This window comes from Macaca nemestrina, chromosome 10 (genome assembly GCF_043159975.1).
Source record: "Macaca nemestrina isolate mMacNem1 chromosome 10, mMacNem.hap1, whole genome shotgun sequence".
NCBI lineage: Eukaryota > Metazoa > Chordata > Mammalia > Primates > Cercopithecidae > Macaca > Macaca nemestrina.
In genome coordinates this window covers 6,603,476-6,624,338 of record NC_092134.1, presented here as the reverse complement: position 1 = coordinate 6,624,338, position 20,863 = coordinate 6,603,476, and the positions used below count along the sequence as shown (strand labels likewise).

At 40.3% G+C, this 20,863-nt stretch overlaps 1 long non-coding RNA gene across 1 annotated transcript; it reads left to right on the top strand.

Annotated features, from left to right (window-relative positions):
- The first annotated feature begins 789 nt into the window (after nucleotides 1–789).
- LOC105493559 (uncharacterized) lies at nucleotides 790–3,961 on the top strand. Its single transcript, XR_011608474.1, has 3 exons — nucleotides 790–908; nucleotides 997–2,418; nucleotides 2,934–3,961. It is a non-coding gene; the product is annotated as an uncharacterized lncRNA (long non-coding RNA).
- Nucleotides 3,962–20,863: the final 16,902 nt, after the last annotated feature.

Genomic DNA, 20,863 nt, shown 5'->3' with positions numbered 1-20,863 from the left:
CTTCTTTCTGCTTACCAAAGCACTCCTGGGTTTCCCTTAAACCAAGCTCTGACCAGTAGGCTCAGAGGCAAATAGATCAGGGAATGTGCCTCTCAGCCTTAGAAGAAGATGGTGGCACTGAGGTGTCAAGAGGAAATATAGCACCTTGATATATGCACCAAGGGAAGAGGAGGGGGAAATGTTCAAAATTACATTTCATTCATTCATCCATTCAAAAAATACTTAACCTGCTTCATAGCAGTCACTGTCTTGTACTGGATATAACAAGGTACAAACTAGGTGCAATCTTTGCGATTATTAGGTTTATCGTAGCAGTTCTTGCTGTTATGTCTCACTGCTCTCATTGCAAATGTTGATGGTGGCTTTTACGTCTGTGAAAATAAAAAAGCATGACCTTTTGATAGTTGTTTGCTCTACAGAAGCCTATTTTACTGTGTTTGCATGCAAACTTCAAACTTCTATCCGACCTTAAGCTAATGGGAGCTTGTAAAGAGGTGGAATCGAATATAAAGTTTGAAAAGACAAGAAAAGAGAAAAGGAAAGGGAAGGGTTGGGGAGGGGAGGGAAAGAGAGGGAAATGAAGGGAATGGAGGGGAGGGAAGGGGAAGAGGGGGAGAGGAGAGGAGGAGAGGGAAAGGAAGAGAGGGGTGGGAAAGGAAGAGAGGGGAGGGGAGGAGAAGAGAGTGGAGGGGAGGGGAGGAGAAGAGAGGGGAGGGAATGGAAGGGAGGGGAGGGGAGGGGAGGGGAAGAGAGGGGAGGGGAGGGGAAGGAGCAACAACAAACATTTGTCTTTATTTCCTGTTAGCTCCATTTCTGGCCTTTGGTCTCTTTCTCAGAAAGCAGGCTTCAGTGGCCTCAGTTTCCTCCCAGAACCTAGAATGTCTCACTAAGGTGACAAGAAGTGCAAGGTAGTTAGCTCTCCTTCAGTGCTTATGAGTTAAAGGTGATAAAATCTGAAGACCGGTTATCACATTTGAATTTTTCTTTTTATTTCAGGAGTCGATTTTCACTGCCAACCAACAAAGTGACCCCCACAAAGCAACCATGTTGAGACAGTTCATTTGCTGCATTTTGATTATTTGCTAAGAGCAAATACCTTTTCTGTTTGGGTTTTGCTTTTAGAAAAAAAATGTGGCATACGGTGGTGGCTTTCCCCCTCACTGAAAGAAAAAAGGTAGTAACTCTACTGGTGCACTCCTCTGAGTTGTGCTAACCAAGAAGAATGCTGAAAGAAAAGGGAAATGAACACCATTTTCAGGCAGCTTCTCCAAGTTTGTTTTGACAGTGTTATAGTTTTCCTTTAGCGACTGTTGAAGCAAATACCTGTATTTATGTTCAGATTAAACTGAGAGAGCAAAGACTGCTAGATCCTGTAATTTCTGGGCTGCAAATGCAGGATAGCTGCAATGAATTTCAGATTCTTAAAGTTTTTTGCTGTAGTGAATTCATGACACAAAGCATTTGGAGGGAAACCTATTAGAGAAGAAACACATCCTAAATGAGAATTACTGAGGACGGCAGGCTCTTGTCATTTAGTGGACTAGTTATAGCACTGTACATGAGCCTGTAATATTTGTTCTCCTACTGTGGTGTGACTGGTAAAATGAAAAGGTATATCAGGGGAGTGCTTGACCGACGTTCTTATTTCTTCCATCTTCTTATATTGCTGGGAGGATTCTACCACTGCAGGGCTGGAAATTAATATCACACTCATTTGATATGAAGAGCAAAAGCAAGGTTATGAGTCAGAGACATTTTGGTCCCAGAACAATAACTCTATTGATTGAGTCAAATGTGTTTAACTCCAACAGCAAGACCTTCCATCTGCGTGAAATAATCTTGTCTGTTCATTGTAAACAGGAGCATCTTCGAAAGCTGAGCTAGAGGCAGAGCAACTGGTAAACCAGATGTCCCAAATTTCTAGGTATATACATTGTAATCATTCTAGACTTGTGTGTGGATATTGGTAAAATGACATGGTTAGATATCTCACAGATTTTGTGAGATATGTCCAAAGTTCCCAAGTTAATGTATTACTGAAGTTAGAATTTCACTTATTGCGAGATTGGAATGCCAGCGAGCTACTGAACCATATGTGTGCCTAGGGGCCATTTTGAGACAATTTGCTGAATATTAAAAGTACAACCGATAATGTTTCTCTCCACATCCACAATAGCGCTTAGAGGAAGCATCTGGGATTGAGCCATCTCACATCTGTCTAATCACATTCATTCAAATGTGATGGGCCCAACTGGCCTACGGTCATGGCTGCATATCACCATGGGAGGAAATTAAATCAGAATTTGGCTCAGGAGAGAGATGAAGAGAAAATGCACATAGATAATTGGCTCAGATAACATTCTGTTTCTAGAAGTCACAAAGAGTGGGAATTGGAATGTGTAAATTAAAGAAAAACAGGTAAGGGTTCACATGAAACCCAACCACACACCCTGTAGAGCCTGCTTCTTTTCCACCATTCGATGGGACCATACTCGTTTTACTTCACATGTCAGACACTTCTCATTCTCTCTACTGTGCCTGCGAGCAGTTGGAGTTTGAGTTTTTCAGTCAGTAAGGTTTGCTGTTTATTCAAGAGCTGCTGCTAAAAAAAAATCAGGTCTAGTGAAGAATATAGAAAAGTGAAATTATGCATATGTTCCTGGGGAATATAATAGATGTTCTCATAGTCTTATAATGTAAAAAAAAAAAAAAAAATGAAGGTAAGACTCCAGCTTCCCCTCTTCTGTCTTTCTGGCCTCATTTTAGGCTAATATTTTCTTTTGCAACCATGTAACAAATTATTACATATGGAAGCTGCAAAACTGAAGGTTCTGTAAAACTTTAAAGCCAGAGAACTTATGACTCCTTCATATAGGGAGAAAGATGGAAGAATATCAGGCTGTTTTTAATATTAGGCACCTGGTATTTTTCAGTCCTTAAGATCAAGTCCACAATGGAAGAAGAACATTCATTTGGTACAAGTTGATGATTGAGTAAGCCCAAGGAGTGATGTCAACACTAGGGTTCACCTGAGAACATGGACACGACTGATGAGGGTTTAGGAGATGCTCATATGAGGTCTTCGTATGTTCCCTGGATCCTAGCTCTGCCTTCCCACCAGAGAGGATGTAATTCAGCCGAGATGTCCCAGAGTCAGTTCTGCTCATATCTGCTCCGCACTGAAGCCAATCATCTGAGAAACCCAAGAGGTGTTTAATGCAGTTACGAAAGTGAGGGATGGAGACCATAAATTCCTTTTCATGTAGCAGAGTATATATGTGATACTCATTCTGTGGTATTTGGGGCATAAACAAGAGTAGATGAAGGAATGTGAAGGTACTCCAAACCTTGACTTTTATCTCTATAAAAATGGCGTAGGGACGGCACACACCTGATTGTTATGACTGTACTCTTTTCAGATTTCCTACCTGCCTTTCTACTGGTTTTTCTGTGCCACAGGTCTTGACTCCTGCAGGCTATATTTCTCAGCCCCTTCTGCTCACTGATATATGGGAAGGTTTGGCCAAAGGTGGGCAACTGGTGGGGAGAAGGATAAGGGAATTCAGGGGATGGCTGAGCCCATTCTCTACTTTAGACAGTGCTGCTGGCACTGGCTCTGTCTTCTCTGTTTCCATCTCCCATCAGACGGTTCTTCCCTCTATGGGCCTAGTGCTAGCTGGACACCTTCCAGTTGGATTCCCGTTCTGGGGATGTTCCCTCCTCCAGGGATCTAAGTCCTTCCCAATGTCTTCAGCTCCTGGGCTCAGCTAGAGCCATCTTTTCCCATTGTCCCTGTGGTGCTAGGGCTTTCAGTGGTTATTAACGTCTGTGTTGTATCATCTTGCCTGAATTTCAGCTCTCTGTAACCAGTTCCCCAAACAAAATTCCCCCCATTTACCTACCTTCTGTGAGTCTGTTTGCCTGACATGACTGTATTAAGTATACCCGGTGTATTAGTGAGCTTCGGATGATATCACAATGTGCTGTAGACTGGGTGACATAAAAAACAAAGGAACGTATTTCTCATTGCTCTGGAGCTGGGAAGTCCAAGATAAAGGTGCTAGCTGGTTCTATTCCTGCTGAGGGCTCGTTTCCTTGCTTGTAGATGGCCACCTTGTCACTGTCTTCACACATGGTGAAGAGAGACAGAGAGCAAGTTTTCTGCTCTTGCTTCTTATAAGGGCACTAATCTCCTCATCATGGCCCCAACCTCTTGACCTCATCCAAATCTAATTCCCTCCCAAAGGCCCCATCTCCAGATACCATCATGTTGCAGCATAGGATGGTCCACAAACACACGTGGGACTTAGCACCATCGCTTGACTGAGCATGAGCTCGGGAACTCATGAGGGCTGCATTTCATCACCTCCTCCCCAGACAGTGGTCCCCAGACTCCAGTGATTTGGGTAATCCCACTGTAATTTTTTATCACGCCACTCAAGAGTTTATTTGTAACTGTGAACTTCCTATCCTGTTGTTAATGTTTCATTCCTTAAGTGGACTCAATATTTTTTCTTAAAATTAATTTCCATTTCAATTTTTAGATGTTTTTGAAGTAGAACACAGACAAGTTGCACAGCTTACATTTTACAAATTCCACATACCCAGAACAAGAAACAGAACACTACCATGCACCCCCTCCCCGTCACCAATTCCCCTCCAAGAGTAACGGCTACACTGATTCTTTACTTTCAATCAAATAGAAGAATGAGGAAATGCTATGAAGGGGTTCCTCACCAAGAGGCTGCACAAATAACTACTAATCACATGATATGTTCTCAACCTTCACCAAGGAAATTCAATACACTGTCTCTATACACTCACCACAATGACTAACATGAAAAGACAGATATGCAAAATGCTGGCAACCAAAGTTTCCTTATACTGCTGTACACATACCCTATAGTCAGTAGATCACTGTAGTAAACTCTTTGGAAATATCTATCAATGCTTGCACATATGCATATCCTATGACCCAGCAACTTTACTCCAAGGGACATATACAGCCTAGAAGTACATGCAATTTATGATCTAGCATGCCCACAGTAGCTCTACATGTAAAGAAAAAAAAAAAAACAGCATGAACAATAGAATGAATATAATGTAATATATTTACATAATGGAAGAATACACAATAATGAAATTTAAAGATATCCAAGTATACATAATAATGGCATTATATCATAAATACAATATTCAGTGCAAAAAGCACTCTTGAGAATATATGCTTTTGACTGCATATAAATAAGCATATTTAAAAGGAAATTTTCTACTGCTACTGGAAATGGAAAATCAGAATCAGTTTAAAAAGCAAATCCCCCTCCAAATTATTAAATCCCCCCAAATAATATTAAATCCTACTTATATTTGGTTGCCTACCAAATTTCTTGACCTAAAACCTCTTTGTTAAAAAGATTTTCTAGCATAAGAGAGGTTTAATGAATATACTAGCATTAAAATGAGTCTTTTTTCTTATAGTCACATGAGGTATTGAAAGAGAACTGGAAATGAAATTGCCTAATGAGTCATCAGACAACAACTAAAAATCTTGAACTGTGACAGCCACCAAAACTATGAATAGCTCACATCCCTCCAGTGGTGTGAGTCTGACATTTGATAGAATAAAGTGGGTATGGATGGCTAAGATTCATCATTATTAGTTCCGAGCATAATAGTGATGTGGGTTCAAGGCTCTCTGGTTAATGAATTCATTCCGTTTGAAAAGGCAAATGAGACTTCTTCAAGTAGCAAAGAACAGGCTGTGGCTCCATGCTGTGTGCCCCTTCTCCCACTCCCCGTTCTCTCACTCGCTCATTCTGAGAGAAGCCAACTGCCATGTTGTGAGCTGCCCTGCAGAGTGGTTCATGGGACTCGAAACTGAAGGATGCCTCCAGGCTCCAGTCAATGAGGAACTAAGGTCTTCAGTCCAACAGCCTGTGAGAAATCGAATGTCCTGAAGCTACTGAGTGCATTTGGAACTGGATCTCCCCCAGTAGAGCTTTCAGATAAACCTGGATCCACAGCCACACCCGCCTGACTGAACCTCATGAGGGCGCCGTAGCCCGTGGCACGCAAGCAAGTCACCTGCATCTGACTACTGACCTGCAGAAACTGTGAGAAGTGAATGCTTGTTGTTTGAAGCTGCTGAAACAAACAAAACCCCAACAAACCAACACAGCAAAAAATATTGCCTTGAATAACTTTTTTTTTTTTTCTTTTTCTTTAGACGGAGTCTCGCTCTGCCGCCCAGGCTGGAGTGCAGTGGTGCGATCTTGGCTCACTGCAAGCTCCGCCTCCCGGGTTTACGCCATTCTCCTGCCTCAGTCTCCCGAGTAGCTGGAACTACAGGCGCCCGCCACCTCGTGCGGCTGACTTTTTTTTTTTTTTTTTTTAAAGTGGAGATGGGGTTTCACCGTGTTAGCCAGGATGGTCTCGATCTCCTGACCTCGTGATCTACCGCTTCGGCCTCCCAAAGTGCTGGGATTACAGGCGTGAGCCAGCGCGCCCTGCCGCCTTGAATAACTTTAATGCAACAACTCACATTTTATGTTACCTGTGAGGTTTCTTTTTTTTTTTTTTTTTTTTTTTTTTTGAGACGGACCTCTCTCTGTCACCAGGCTGGAGTGCAGTGCGCGATCTCGGCTCACTGCAGCCTCTGCTTCCCAGGTTCAAATGATTCTCCTGCCTCAGCCTCCTGAGTATCTGGGACTACAGGTACACGCCATCATGTCCAGCTAATTTTTTGTATTTTTAGTAGAGATGGGATTTCATCACCTTGGCCAGGGTGATCTCAATCTCCTGACCTCGTGATCCACCCGCCTTGGCCTCCCAAAGTGCAGGGATTACAGGGGTGAGTCATCATGCCCGGCCTACATTTTTAATTAATTTATTTTTATTTCCAAAGATGAGATCTCTCTGTAAAAAGAAAAACGATATCCAGGAACTTCCAAGATGGTAGCTTGCTTGTGGTTGATAAGATAGTCTTACAGGCTTCAAAATCAGTGTACAGTCAAGGTGTGTCTCCAGAGTTACATCTTCTGTCTCTTTATGTAGCTGCTTTAACCTGGCAGTTTATCACTGAAAAAAAAAAAAAAAGTGCTTTTAAAGTACTCATATTTCTTCTAAAATGTAAAGTCAATGCTATTGGTTGGAATCCCTTTTTTTTTCTTTCATTGCCCAACGTATTTCTTTTTCTTACTTACCTTTCCCTATGGCTGAATTCTGAGAGTAATTTCTGGACAATTTGGAAAATTGAATTGTAAGTTTGTTTTTTTTTTTAATAACAGTATTCCACATTCTCCTAATAAAATAGAAGTGATTCCCATAACTGCTTCTTATGATTTATTGATGAGTTCAGGGTAAGTCTTCCTTGAGAGTGTCCTTTTATTTGTTATATTAAGAGTTGATAAGACAGTGAGAAATTTAATAATTTTCAGCTTAAGTAGTGGAGCTAAGAAAGAAGTAACAATTTTTAAATAAAAAAATATAATCAGGCACATGTTTTCTTTTTTTTTTTTCCTAGCATGATAATTGCATGTGCTTCAGATATTAAATATCAACTGGTAGATGACTAGGCTTGACTCTACTAATTACAAAGTAAGACATTCCATGGCCCATGCTCCAACCACGGTCAGTGGCTTAGTAGTCAATTAACGAATGAAAGAAGAAATGAGAGCTAAATCATAAATAAAGATGATAATAGCAAGACCTCCACGGAGAAGTCTCTAAACAGGTACCATCCACTGATTCCCGTGATATAGCAGCAGATTCTGTGCCCCAACCTCCACCCTTCTTCCCTGAACCCCCGTCTCCTCCTGCCCATGCAATGGGGTGTCATCCCCTACAGGTGGGAGGAGATGGGGGTTCAGGGAAGAAGCCTGGGGGTGGGGCACAAGAGTTGATTCTCCCTATGGGACTCGCTGGGATAATTGTAAAATTTTATTCTTGTTCTCTTCCTCCTGTTTACACATCCCATCAATTCCTGTTACTTGTTTGCAACAGAAAGGCCAATATCATATCAGGGATTCAGTCTCAACATATTGATTTTAGGTAGACACAAACATCCAGTCCACAAGACACCTTTTTCGGGGAGAATTTTCTAGTTTGGTGACATAAACTCGAAGTCCCCCACCAAAATTCCTATCCCACTTCTTGCTTAATTTTTTATATTTGTGTTCATACCATGGAAAATACGTTACTTTATTGACTTTTCATTACCTTCTCTGTCTTCTTGAATATAGCTCTAAAATATGAGCTTTATGAACGCTCATGAAGTTAGGATTTTTCATTTGCTTCCTGAAGTCAGGGTTTTTCATTTGCTTTTCTCCTAGCTACACCTGCGTGTCTTGACCAGTGCCTCCCACAGAGGAGGGACTCAAACAGTTGGTGGATGAATTTTACACAACGCTGGGACTCAATCCCTGCTGCTCACTGTTAACCTCAGAAGCCGACCCCTCTCCAGACTTTGCCCAAGAGGCATGTTTTTGGTGTGATGCGCTTTGCAGGAATCACTTGATCCTCCCGAGACATCCTTCCTCTCTCACAGCAAAAGACCTTGGACATATCAGTCATCATTTGGCAACCTGATGCCACATCCAGCAACCTGAAAACTGACCACTTTACAACCGACTATTAATATTGCTGTCCACTTTATGGAGCTGTTAGAGGAAAATGCCTTCAGCAGCAAGATTTCTCAACCTTTGGAGCTCTAGAGTCACAGTTATTCAAGAAACAAGTTCATGACATTTTGCTTGGATGATATTTCATTGATTTCTAGGAAGCAAGATGGTAATGATAAGACCTTTGTGAAATAAACATTCTGAGCATTGGAGGCAAAAGAGAAGACTGCACAGATATAAAAAGGTTGGCATTCATGGGCTGTTAGAAAGGGCTGTTAAATAAAAACTTTGGCTTCTGCCCAGGTGGAGAGTGGAAAGGGCATCGTCAGGGTGAAGACTGAAGATGAGGATGTGAAGAGGTCCATCTGATCTTGAGAACCTCAAGGAGTGAAAAGGGTGGAACACAACCCCCAGCTCTCATTTCACTTGGCTCCATAGTCAGCAATAGATCCTCTCACAAGGACTTGGAGTCCCTGAGCAAACTTTCTCATAGGTTGGGTAAAGGAAGTGAAGTGATCAATTACATGGAAAATCAGACATACCTGATAGTGAAGCATTGTTTTAATGTCAAGCATGATTTAATTTGATTTAATGTCAAGCATGATCTAAGACCCCACTGAGGTCATAGATCAATCATTAGCAGCTAATCAATCCTTCTCTGCTTCTGGCCTAAACGATGTATGGCTACTTATTATTTCTTTGAGTTTTTCATTTCCACACTGTGCCTCAGTTTCCTCATTCATAGGATGTGGCAATCCCTATTTCACAAGTTGTGAATATATCAATAAAATCCTTAGAATAGGGTCTGAGACACAGTATGTGCTTAATGAGTCTATACTAGTACTATTGTATCATCTATTATTTAAATGCTATTTTCTTTTCTCTTTTTTGTTCAGATTCTTCACATGCATTCCAATATCTAGTGTTTTCTGACTTTTTAATAATGGCCATTTTGGCTGGGGTAAGGCGGTATCTCATTTTAGTTTTAATTTGCATTTCCCTGATGATTGGTGATGTTCATGTTCGTTGGCCATTTGTATATCCTCTTTTGAGAATTGTCTATTCATGTCATTTGCCTGCTTTTATATGGGATTATTTATTTTCTTCTTGCTTTTTTTGAGTTTGTTGTAGATTCTGGATATTAACCTTCTGTTGGATATATAATTTGCAAATACTGTTGCCCATTCTATGGGTTGTTTGCTCTGGTGATTATTTGCTGTGCAGAATCTTTATAGTTTAGGTCACATTTATTTATTGTTTATTTCGTTGCATTTTCTTTGGGGTCTTAGTTACAAATTCATTGCCTAGGCCAGTATCCACAAGAGTTTCTTCCTAGGTTTTATTCTAGAATTTCTATGGTTTCAGGTCTTAGATTTAAGTCTTTAATCCATCTTGAGTTGATTTTTCTACATGGCGAGAGATATGGCTATAGTTTCATTCTTCTACATGTAGCTATCCAATTCTCCCAGCAGCGTTTATTGAATAGGTTGTCCTTTCCCCAATTTAGGTTTTTGTACACCTTGTCAAAGATCAGTTAGTTGTAAGTATTTGGACTTCTTGGGGGGTTCTCTATTCTGTTCCATTGGTCTGTGTATCTACTTTTATGTCAGGTTCTTCTTTTACTTGAAAGAAATTTCAGAGGAAAGTGGATTTTCCCCCATGTCTCTTATCCAAAGTAGATGAAGAAAAGCTAGACTGAGAGGGCCAATTATTTCCAGAAAAGAAGTAGAACTTATAATTCTTTGTGAAAATAAAGAGTATCCCTGAATCTTTTGCACACCAATAACAGTGTTTCTTTAGAATGACCAGAATGCTCCACTCAGTTATATTCTTTGCCAGGTTCTTGTAAGCGCTCAAACTGGAGATGCTTGGCCCACAGCTTCTGTGTCTAGAAACCAAGGGACCCCAGACAGCCTCCAGTCCAGCCAGATTCTAGAGCTTTCCAGCTTCACCTGAACACAGGGTTCGTGAAACAGGCATTGGGATGGACACACATGTAGGTTGAGGTCCATGTTGGAGGTTTTCTTATTCTTTCTGTTCGTCTAAGCTTAGATGAACCACATAAATGTTTATGTATTTGGGGATAACATATTTTTAAGTGAGTTGTTGGGATCTCATTTGACTCCAGATCAAGTTAAAAATGGTAGTGGATCGCCTTCCCTAGGGTTTGGCAAAATTGGAGTTTATTCTATCTCTATTTTGCAGAATGCCCATTATCTGGGAACATGAGGAATTGTATTATTTGGGACTGATGATTGCATTTCATAGATTGTATTGATAGGTATTAAGTAGAAAATAAGAGTTGCAGAAAGATTAAACCTGTCTTGTGCTAATGAGAATCTTTTGTTTATTCCTTTATGTGTCAATGTGCTGTTCCTCAATAGACAAGACTTGTTTAAAAAGATACAGATAAAAATAAAAGGAGGAAACATCAAACAAGGCTGCCATGACTTTGGGGGCAATTGTAAGATCCACGGCCATCTTTGTTTTAAAGGCTGTATTTAATCTGCCGCAAGGTTCCACAGACAGCTCCTAATTAACACGTTTGAGTTTCTTTCTTATTTTTTTTTTCTTTTTTGAGACGGAGTCTCGCCCTGTCGCCCAGGCTGGAGTGCAGTGGCACGATCTCGGCTCACTGCAAGCTCCGCCTCCCGGGTTCCCACCATTCTCCTGCCTCAGCCTCCTGAGTAGCTGGGACGACAGGTGCCCGCCACCACACCCGGCTAATTTTTTGTATTTTTAGTAGAGACGGGGTTTCACCGTGGTCTCGATCTCCTGACCTTGTGATCCGCCCGCCTCGGCCTCCCAAAGTGCTGGGATTACAGGCGTGAGCCACCGCGCCCGGCCAACACGTTTGAGTTTCTACCTTGCAATTTGCTTTATCATATCCTGTTCTTTCCTTTTATCTTTCCACATTTGTATATGCAGCATCTCCTACATGTCAAGGATGGTACTAGATGCTGAGAACACAGTGGTGAATTCAGCATGGTTCCCGTCCTTATGGAGAAGCAGACACCATCAGGGCTCAAAGAAAATGCAATGATTAATACTCTAATATCATCTCCTATGAGACAAGCAATTTTCTGAGTATTTTGTGTATGTTAACTCATTTAATCCTCAAAATAATTCTACAATAGGTACTGATATGATCTGCCCCTTTGTATAAATGAGAAAAGGAAGTCACGGAAGGGATTAGTAACTCACCCAAAATCCTTCAGCTGGTAAGGCTTAGGAAGTGATCAGTGGTATGAAGATCAAAGCAGTGTGGGGTGATAAGGAACTGAGGATAAGAAGAGTTTTCTTACAGAGCGGACTTTAAATCAATGATATTGGAAGGTAGATCTGTAAGAAATGAGAGAAAAATAAGCAAATCTGGCAATAGACTGTTTGAGGCCATTACAGGAAGAGAAAGAGGCTAGAGGAGAGGAGGGCAGTGGACAGGTAAAGGAGTGGTGGAGGGTGAGGCAGGAAGTGTGGTTGGTGCAGGTCAGTATGGTCCTAAAAGCCTCCTTAGAATTTTGGTCTGAGTGTGAGAAAAGGCAAAGGAGGTTTCTGAGCAGTGAGAAGGTGTGAGGCGATTCCTGCTTCCCAGGCCTCTCTAGCTACTTTGGGAAGCAGCTGCATGGAGAAGGAGGAGCAAGAGGAGGCTGTACTGTCCCCAGGATAGAGATGAGGACAGGGCACCACGACAGTGTTAGAGAAGTGAGGAGTTGTGGCTGGGTTCTGGGTGTGGTTTGAACGTGGGGAAGCAAAAAATATTTGGGGAGGAATATTCCTGCCAGGATTGTGCAAAGAAGAATGCACCTTAGGAATCTATGAAACACATTTCACTTGTTTATGTAGCTACCTGGCTAGTCATGTCCCCCGATTCTGTGCTGCACAATTGGATGACAGATGCAGCCATTTATTGAGAAGAGAATGTTTGTAGGAGGAAATAAATTTGGGGAAGGGAAAACTAAGTGCATGAAAATTGCCTAAGTGGTAGTGGCAAAGTTCAATTTTAACTTGATTCATTTTCAGAAGGACCAGGGAAATCTAAACAGCAGAACCTTAGTACAAAAAAAACCAGAAAGGATAATAACATCAATACTAGTTCACCCCTACAAGGTGCTTAAATGTGACAGGCGTAGGTAGAAAGACTTGACATGCATTAGCTCCCTTCATTCTCACAGCCAACACCATCGTCCTCATTTAACAGATGGCAGAGGTGAGGCACTGGCTGAAGGTGCTGTTTGAGATTAGTCACAGGGAGAAGGTGGAGGCACGATGTGCACCCAGGCAATGTGGGAAGACAATGTATTATTATTATTATTACTTGTCAACCTGTCAATTTTTCTCAAAGGTTTATTGACTTAAATTAAACATCCAAAAGCTTCATTTCTTGGCGAAACAAATCTTTTCATGTTAGACATGCCAAGGTATAGTTGATCTCAGAGTATAGTGATTGATGGGGAATTCTGCATGAATCATCATTTTGAACTAATTCTACTTAATTGAATTTACAGCATAATGTAGGTTGCTAACTCATTTGACATGAGCCCAAGTAAGGTAGTTTCCATTGTTCCTAGGAAAAAAGTACCCTGCTATTTAAAAATTTAAAAATCTGTGTAAGTTTTAACTGTATAGTATTACCCAAATATACATATATTTGGAAATTCTAAACTCCCCCTGATTTCTCAATTTTGTCTTTAAACTTAATTGATTTTTCTCCCAAAACTCCAGAAGCTGACTCAGAGGTAACCACTGCTGTTAGGACTTATTTTAAGGCAAAAGCTGATGAATTCAAACTCTTTTAAAATCCTCCCTTAGGCAAAGTTCTGAACTCTCATGACTCATTTTACTGACTTTTCCTTCAAATTTTAATTCAAATTTGGTGATATAGAGGAAGTGTTGTTGTGTATTTTTTCAGCCACCTTTCCACTGAGCCTTTGTGAGCACTATTATGTAGGACAAAGTCTTGATTCTCGTTTTCTCCTGAAGAAAGGAGTCTGATACTTTTAAAAGAATCCATCTCTTGAATTGCATTCTCCACTGTCTCCAGTAGGAAGATGTATTTATGTTAATTCCACAAATGATTCAGGGATTTTTCATAGCCCTGGCCTTAGTTAAATGATCAGAGGTAGAAACTCTAAGGAAAGCTGCTATTTCACTATTTAACTTTTTATTATCCATGTGTCCAAATCTCCAAGGCATTTTGGTAAATAATTTTGCACCATTTTCCCCCATAAACAATAGGATTTTTTTTCCCCCCATGCCTGTCTCTCTGGTCTATGGACTATGGAATATACAGAAATTTCTCTGAAATAAAGGCATCTTGGGGACAATTTTGGGAGGGAAGGTAGACCATGAGAAGAAAAAAGAACATTAAAGGCCGGGCGCGGTGGCTCAAGCCTGTAATCCCAGCACTTTGGGAGGCCGAGGCGGGCGGATCACGAGGTCAGGAGATCGAGACCATCCTGGCTAACACGGTGAAACCCCGTCTCCACTAAAAATACAAAAAAATTAGCCGGGCGTGGTGGCGGCGCCTGTAGTCCCAGCTACTCGGGAGGCTGAGGCAGGAGAATGGCGGGAACCCGGGAGGCGGAGCTTGCAGTGAGCCGAGATCGCGCCACTGCACTCCAGCCTGGGCGATAGAGCGAGACTCCGCCTCAAAAAAAAAAAAAAAAAAAAAAAAAAGAACATTAAAAGATACTCCCAAGTCACTGAAATGTACTTGCTGAGATCAGGGAAGTATTTTAGATATCTTCACTTTTTACCGAATCCTTGGCCCATTATAGGTTCTTAAGGGACATGGATGCAGCTGGAAACCATCATTCTTAGCAATCTATCACAAGAACAGAAAACCAAACACCGCATGTTCTCACTCATAGGTGGGAACTGAACAATGAGATCACTTGGACTCAGGAAGGGGAACATCACACACAGGGGCCTGTCATGGGGAGGGGGGAGGGGGGAGGGATTGCATTGGGAGTTATACCTGATGTAAATGACAAGTTGATGGGTGCAGCACACCAACATGGCACAAGTATACATATGTAACAAACCTGCACGTTATGCACATGTACCCTACAACTTAAAGTATAATAATAATAAATAAATTAAAAAATATATAAATAAAAAAAATTAAAATTAAAAAAAAAAAAACAAAAAAAAAAAAAACAAAGGAAGAATGAAGGAAAACTTCCTTTAAATGCTTCTTGACTTTTTCCCCAGAGGCTCATACAAACAGAGCTGCCTGTGCCAATGCTGCTCTGGGATTTAAATGTATGAAGATATTTTAAAATATTTTCATGTTCAAAGAAAAAATGTCTGAGCTAGAAAAAAAGATTAACTGTATGTCAGGCACTATCTTGGGTGCTCTACATATTTTATGCATTGAATCAACCCAATCGTCTTTGGTTTTACCATTTTATAGATGATGACACTAAGGTTTAGAGAAGGTAAGTGAGTTACCCTGGGTCACAGGGCATGTTAGTGATGAGGTCAGGGTTTATACCCAAACCTTCTAAATTCAGAATTAGAGATCTTTCTCATGAGGCTGTCTTAAAGCTGGCTATCTCATTGAACAAATTCAAAATATTGCCACTTCCCTATCCACCCAAGCACAAAGATCAGTGAGTAGAAGATTAGAGGTAAACAGAGGCCATTGTTTTCTCAATTGCAAAGGGTCCCAGCCTTGAAAACATCATTAACAATTATACATGTGACATTTAAAAAATTTTTTTCAACCTCTTAAGGATATTCCCTTTGGTTCCTAAAATGCAGTTAGAAATTAGTTTCTGGATTAGTATCTTTGATTCCTAAAATGCATTTAGAAATTAGTATCTGGATGGCCTTAAAGAGAACAATTGAAGTAGAAATTTCATCCACAGGAAAGATCAACAATGAAGATATAACAGCAAGCTTTCCTGGGGCCTGGAGGGAAGCAACACTCGGCGCTCACTTTTCTTGTATTCATGGGAAGAATGTATTTGAGATTCATACATATTTATATCAAGTAACATATTAGAGTAAATGTCAGTTTTTCACTGTCTCTTTCTTTTTAACTTAACATGCAGAAAACTAAATGACCCATAAAGGAAAAGAAATGACTTTTTTTATGCAAACATTTTAAAATCTAATAGAGCAGGTTATAAAGTGAGTTTGGTGCATTTTCTTAACAGAGGTTATACAAGGTTTTATAAGGGTTTTGGTTGGTGTAGAGTGTTCAACATTTTATTCTTTTGCATTTAGAAATGTATTCATTGGGTGACTCATACTTCATAGCACTGTCATCTTCATAAATGTTTGCTGTACTAGGGTAAAGACTGAACACTAATAGATTTCTAAACCTATAAAGACTGTAACTGAGGAACAATCAGGACTATTCTTCCAAAGCTGTATTAGTCCATTCTCACACTGCTAATAAAGGCATACCCGAGAGTGAGTAACTTATAAAGGAAAGAGGCTTAATTGACTGACAGTTTAGTATGGCTGGGGAGGCCTCAGGAAACTTATAATCATGGTGAAAGAGGAAGCAAACATGTCCTTCTTCACATGACGACCAGAGACAGAAGTGCCGAGCAAAAGGGAAAAAGACTGTTATAAAACCATCAGATCTTGTGAGAACTCACTCACTGTCAGGAGAACAGCATGAGGGTAACTGCCCCCATGATTCAGTTACCTTTCACTGGGTCCCTCCCATGACAGATGGGGATTATTGGAACTACCATTCAAGATGAGATATGGGTCAAACCATATCAAAAGCTATCTGTAATTTTTATGATTAAAACTTTAATTCAAAGTTGAGGGCAGAGTGCTTAGCTAAGGGACATTTAATCATTATCTGGGTCTGCCATTTATTAGTTTAAATTAATTCTAGCTGCAAACACAAATACACCCTTAAATCTCTGTGGCTTAACCTAGATAGACTCCAGTTAGCTTCAGGAGTATGGGGAATTCTGCTCCACACAGTCACTGAGGTTCCAGGCTCCTTTCATTTTAGGGCTCCACTACCCGCTAAGGTCTTAACTGTCCTCGGCTGAGTTCTATATATCCCACCAGGTGGTGGGGAGACAAAACAGGAAGAGCAGTATGTGGGAAGATTTTATGAACTAAGTCTAAAAGTAACACACATGACTTCTGCCACATTCCCTTAGACAGAACCTAGGTATATGAATTTGTCAAACTACAAAGGAGATTAGAACATGCAGTAGAGCTGTGTTCCCAGAAGAAAGTGCACTGGGTTTTGGCAGCCAGGTACCAGTATATTCCACAGTTTCCAGCTGTATATTTTGGTAGTAACCAGTGCTGTGAATTGACATTCCTAACACAACATGCAGAAAAAAGATGTTCCCAGTTTCTCTGACACAAGGATATGAACACATGAACTTGCTTGTACCATTCAGACACTTCAGCATAAGGCATGACTGAGCAGCCGAGAGAAGAAGCATAGAGCATCTGTTTTGCAGTTATAGATGTCAGAAACACCATATTTCTGGAGACATGGGTGGTGCTGGGGGCTTCCCCATTATATCAGAGACATTGAGAGTCTCTTAGCAAGCAGGACTTAAGAAGGAGCTCTGGGGTGGGGGGTGTTCCCAGAAGCTCAGACTAGAATCTGTCTCCATTGACTCCAACAATGCTGTGAGCCTCTTCATAACCCTTAATACTGTGAACCACAAAAATTTGAGACAGGTCTCAGTTAATTTAGAAAGTTTATTTTGCCAAGGTTGAGGACGCCAGTCCATGACACAGCCTCAGGAAGTCCTGACGACATGTGCCCAAGGTGGTCAGGGCACAGCTTACTTTTACACATTTTAGGGAGAGATGAGACATTAATCAATACATGTAAGAAGTACATTGGTTCAGTCTGGAAAGGCAGGGCAACTCAAAGCAAAGGCAGGAAGACAGGAAGTGAGGAGGGGGCTTCCGGGTTACACAGAGGTGAGAGAGGAATGAACCATTGCCTTGCATTCTTTTGAGTTTCTGACTAGCCTTTCCAAGGAGGCAGTCAGACATGTATCTATCTCAATGAGCAGAGAGATGACTTTGAATAGGAGACATATTCGCCCTGAGTAGTTCCCAGCTTGATGGGGCCCAAGATATTTTCCTTTCACAATAAATTCTTGCTGCTTCAACAAAAGTGAATCTTGTTTTCTGCAACTAAGAATGTTGTTTTGATTTAATTCATTTCACTTATGAAGAAAAAAAAAAAAGCAAAAATACACATGTACTTCAGTGTATAAGTCCAATCCTGTCAGACTTTGGACAGCAAAGGGATTTCACTAGAATGTTCTTATTAATTTATCTCCTAATATTAAAATATTGTGGGATTTCATCCAATATTTTGGTGTTTTACTTTCCTTGAAATATCAAAAGTTTTGGTATATTTAAGAAACGTTCTAAGGGACCCGATGAGGATTATTTATTCAATAATTGATATTTTTCTCACCAGAAAACATGCATTGGATGCCCCAGTGTTTCCCAGCCCTAGGCTATGTTCAGGGACTGAAGAAGTGAGTGGAGAAAAGCGAGAAAGAGAGGCAGACCTTTTCTTCCTGAACTGGTCGTTCTATCTGCTGCCGTCTCATCTACTTACGTTTTCATCCAATAGTGACAAAATCCAACAGTTCGCCAGAGCTCACTCTACAGAACAGCTTACTTTGACCAAGCATTCTCACAAATCGTTAATTAATTGTCTCAAATCTCTGATACCTTTATAAGCATTATTATCCCTTCCTTTCAACCAAATGAGTAAGTGAGGCACAGAGAATTCAGATCACTGGGCCAAGGCTAGGGTCACACAACTAGTAGGGGGAATAATTGGGATTCAAACTCAGCTCTAATCCTGGAATCCTGGACCCAACCATTATGTAAGAGGACTCCTGTCCTATCATCCATGGCATTGAAACCTAGATGTACATTGATAATCATTAGCAGAGTGTTTTAGAATCTTATGGATTATGAAAATGCAACTTGAAAACATTATTCTACAAGAAAGAAACCATACACCAAATGCCAAGTATTACGTAGTTCCTGGAAATGTGAAATGTCTAGAATAGGCAAATCCATAGAGAACAGAAAGAAGATTAGTGGTTACCAGGAAAGAGGGGTTGTCAGGAATGGAGAGTGGCTGTTCATGGGTACAGAGGTAATAAGTGGTTCTGGAATTAGTGGTGATCGTTGCATAACTCTGTGAATATTCCAATAATTATTGCATTGTGCACTTCCTAGAGTTCAGGAATCTGCTGACACCCATCCCCATGAATGACCCATGAATTTTATGGTATGTGAATTACACCTCAATGAAGCTGATATTAATGAATGGAAGAAGGAACAAAAATTACATATTTTCAGTCTAAACAAAACAAAGAACAGTAAGGGTTGCGGAATTGTAGCTCCTGAGTCCTAATCCCACAGGCCAAGGGTACAGTTGGAGTCATTACGCAACAAACACATCTCCATTCCATGACCTTCCGCTCCCTTATTAACCGCAAAGAGAGCTCCATGCACACCTGCCCAGGCACTGCTTTTCTGAATGGTCTCTCCCCATAGAACACAGACTACGAGCCTTGGAAGGTTCATCTTGATTTCTTCTGTTGAGCAATCTCATTTTGTGCAGTGCTTCTATGTTCTGTGTGTCTCTGAAATCCGATAGGGACTTGACCTCTTCAGACAGCAAGTGAATGAGGAATCCATCCCCAAGGAGGACTTATTTCTCCTGGTTGGATTTTTCCTCTTGGTGCACATGGAAGCTTTCACTTCGCTCTCTGTCTGTGATGATCGATGATGCCTCACATGTGTCTAATCCACGGTCATTCATGGGGATGGGTGTCAGTGGATTCCTGAACTCTAGGAACCAAGCAAGTGTCCACCCCGAGTGACCGTGTGTGGTGGTGTGGGTGCATCTTCACATAATTATACGAATCCTCATCCTTCCTGAGGCTGGGTAAGCCTCAGTACTAAGTATCCTTACTCATTTCCAGTGAACATCAGTTTTTAAAACTACCCCTTGGATACTTGAGGAGTGGCTTTATAATTGTTAAATTCTCTTAAATATATTCTTTGGCAATATCATGCTATTGAAAGGGCTTTACCATTTGAGACACAAGGTAATAAAGGTCTCACTAATGCCCATATGCCTCACTCTCCTTTTTATAAGGGATTTGGCCCAGCACCAGAGGAAAGCAATTGGGCAAAATACACAGAAATAACAACTACCAGCAGACATAGGCTCTCGTACTGCACTTCTGTGAACGTGGAAAATAACTGTTTTTCTGACGATGTGATTTCACACAAACCTTTCATTCTTAGAGGGACTTTATAAATAAAGAGGAGTTTGCCAATTATAGAGAATTCACTTAGGCTATCGAGGCTACTAAACTTGACCTTTAAACTTGATCAAAGAGAGGTAATAATTAGATCACAATCACTTATACTAGTTTTTACCTTCCCAAGATTTTAAAACATTTTCATAGGCATTATCTCTTTACCTAGAATATTCTCATCAGACCCCTTATTTTTAATAATTCCAGAATAATTCTAGTAACTCCAGTTATTAGAAATAATTTATTTATTTCTTAATTTATTTCTAATAACTCCAGAATTATTATTTCTAATAACTCCACAATTAACTTTCAGCTGAAAGAATTCATTTTATAAACTTTAAGTTTATGAATACTTAAAACATCAATGATGTGGTAATATACTCATCATTACCTCTATAAGTATTTATAAACAATTTCACTCCTTCTCCCAAAATTATTCATAACCTCATCAAGATAAGCAGAAGAGTTATAATTTTCTTCATTGAAGGATAAAATAAACAAAAACAACAAAAAATAAAAACACAAATGATTAAAAGTGAAAAAGCCTAATTAGGAAATTAAAGAATTAAGATATGATTCATATACAAAATTCACATGGTTAAGCATTATTCAAAGTACACATTTTGGGGAACAATTTGATGGAGATGTAAAGAATTCTGTGAAATATTGTGAGAAAGCTACAAGTTAATTTGTTTAGTCAGTTTGTCTTCCTATAAACATATATACCAATACTCCCATACTCCGATGAACCCGCGTCAACATTTTCACAGACATGATCACAGACATGGTGAGATTATAGGGGATTTTTTTTCTTTGTAATTTTGTTTTGTTTTCTAAGTTTTTTCTGTTGATTAGACTTAGGGAAGGCAAACTGTAAGATTGAAAACCGTTGGAATAGACTAGATTATAATATTTTATTTCTGCCTTATAGTGGCT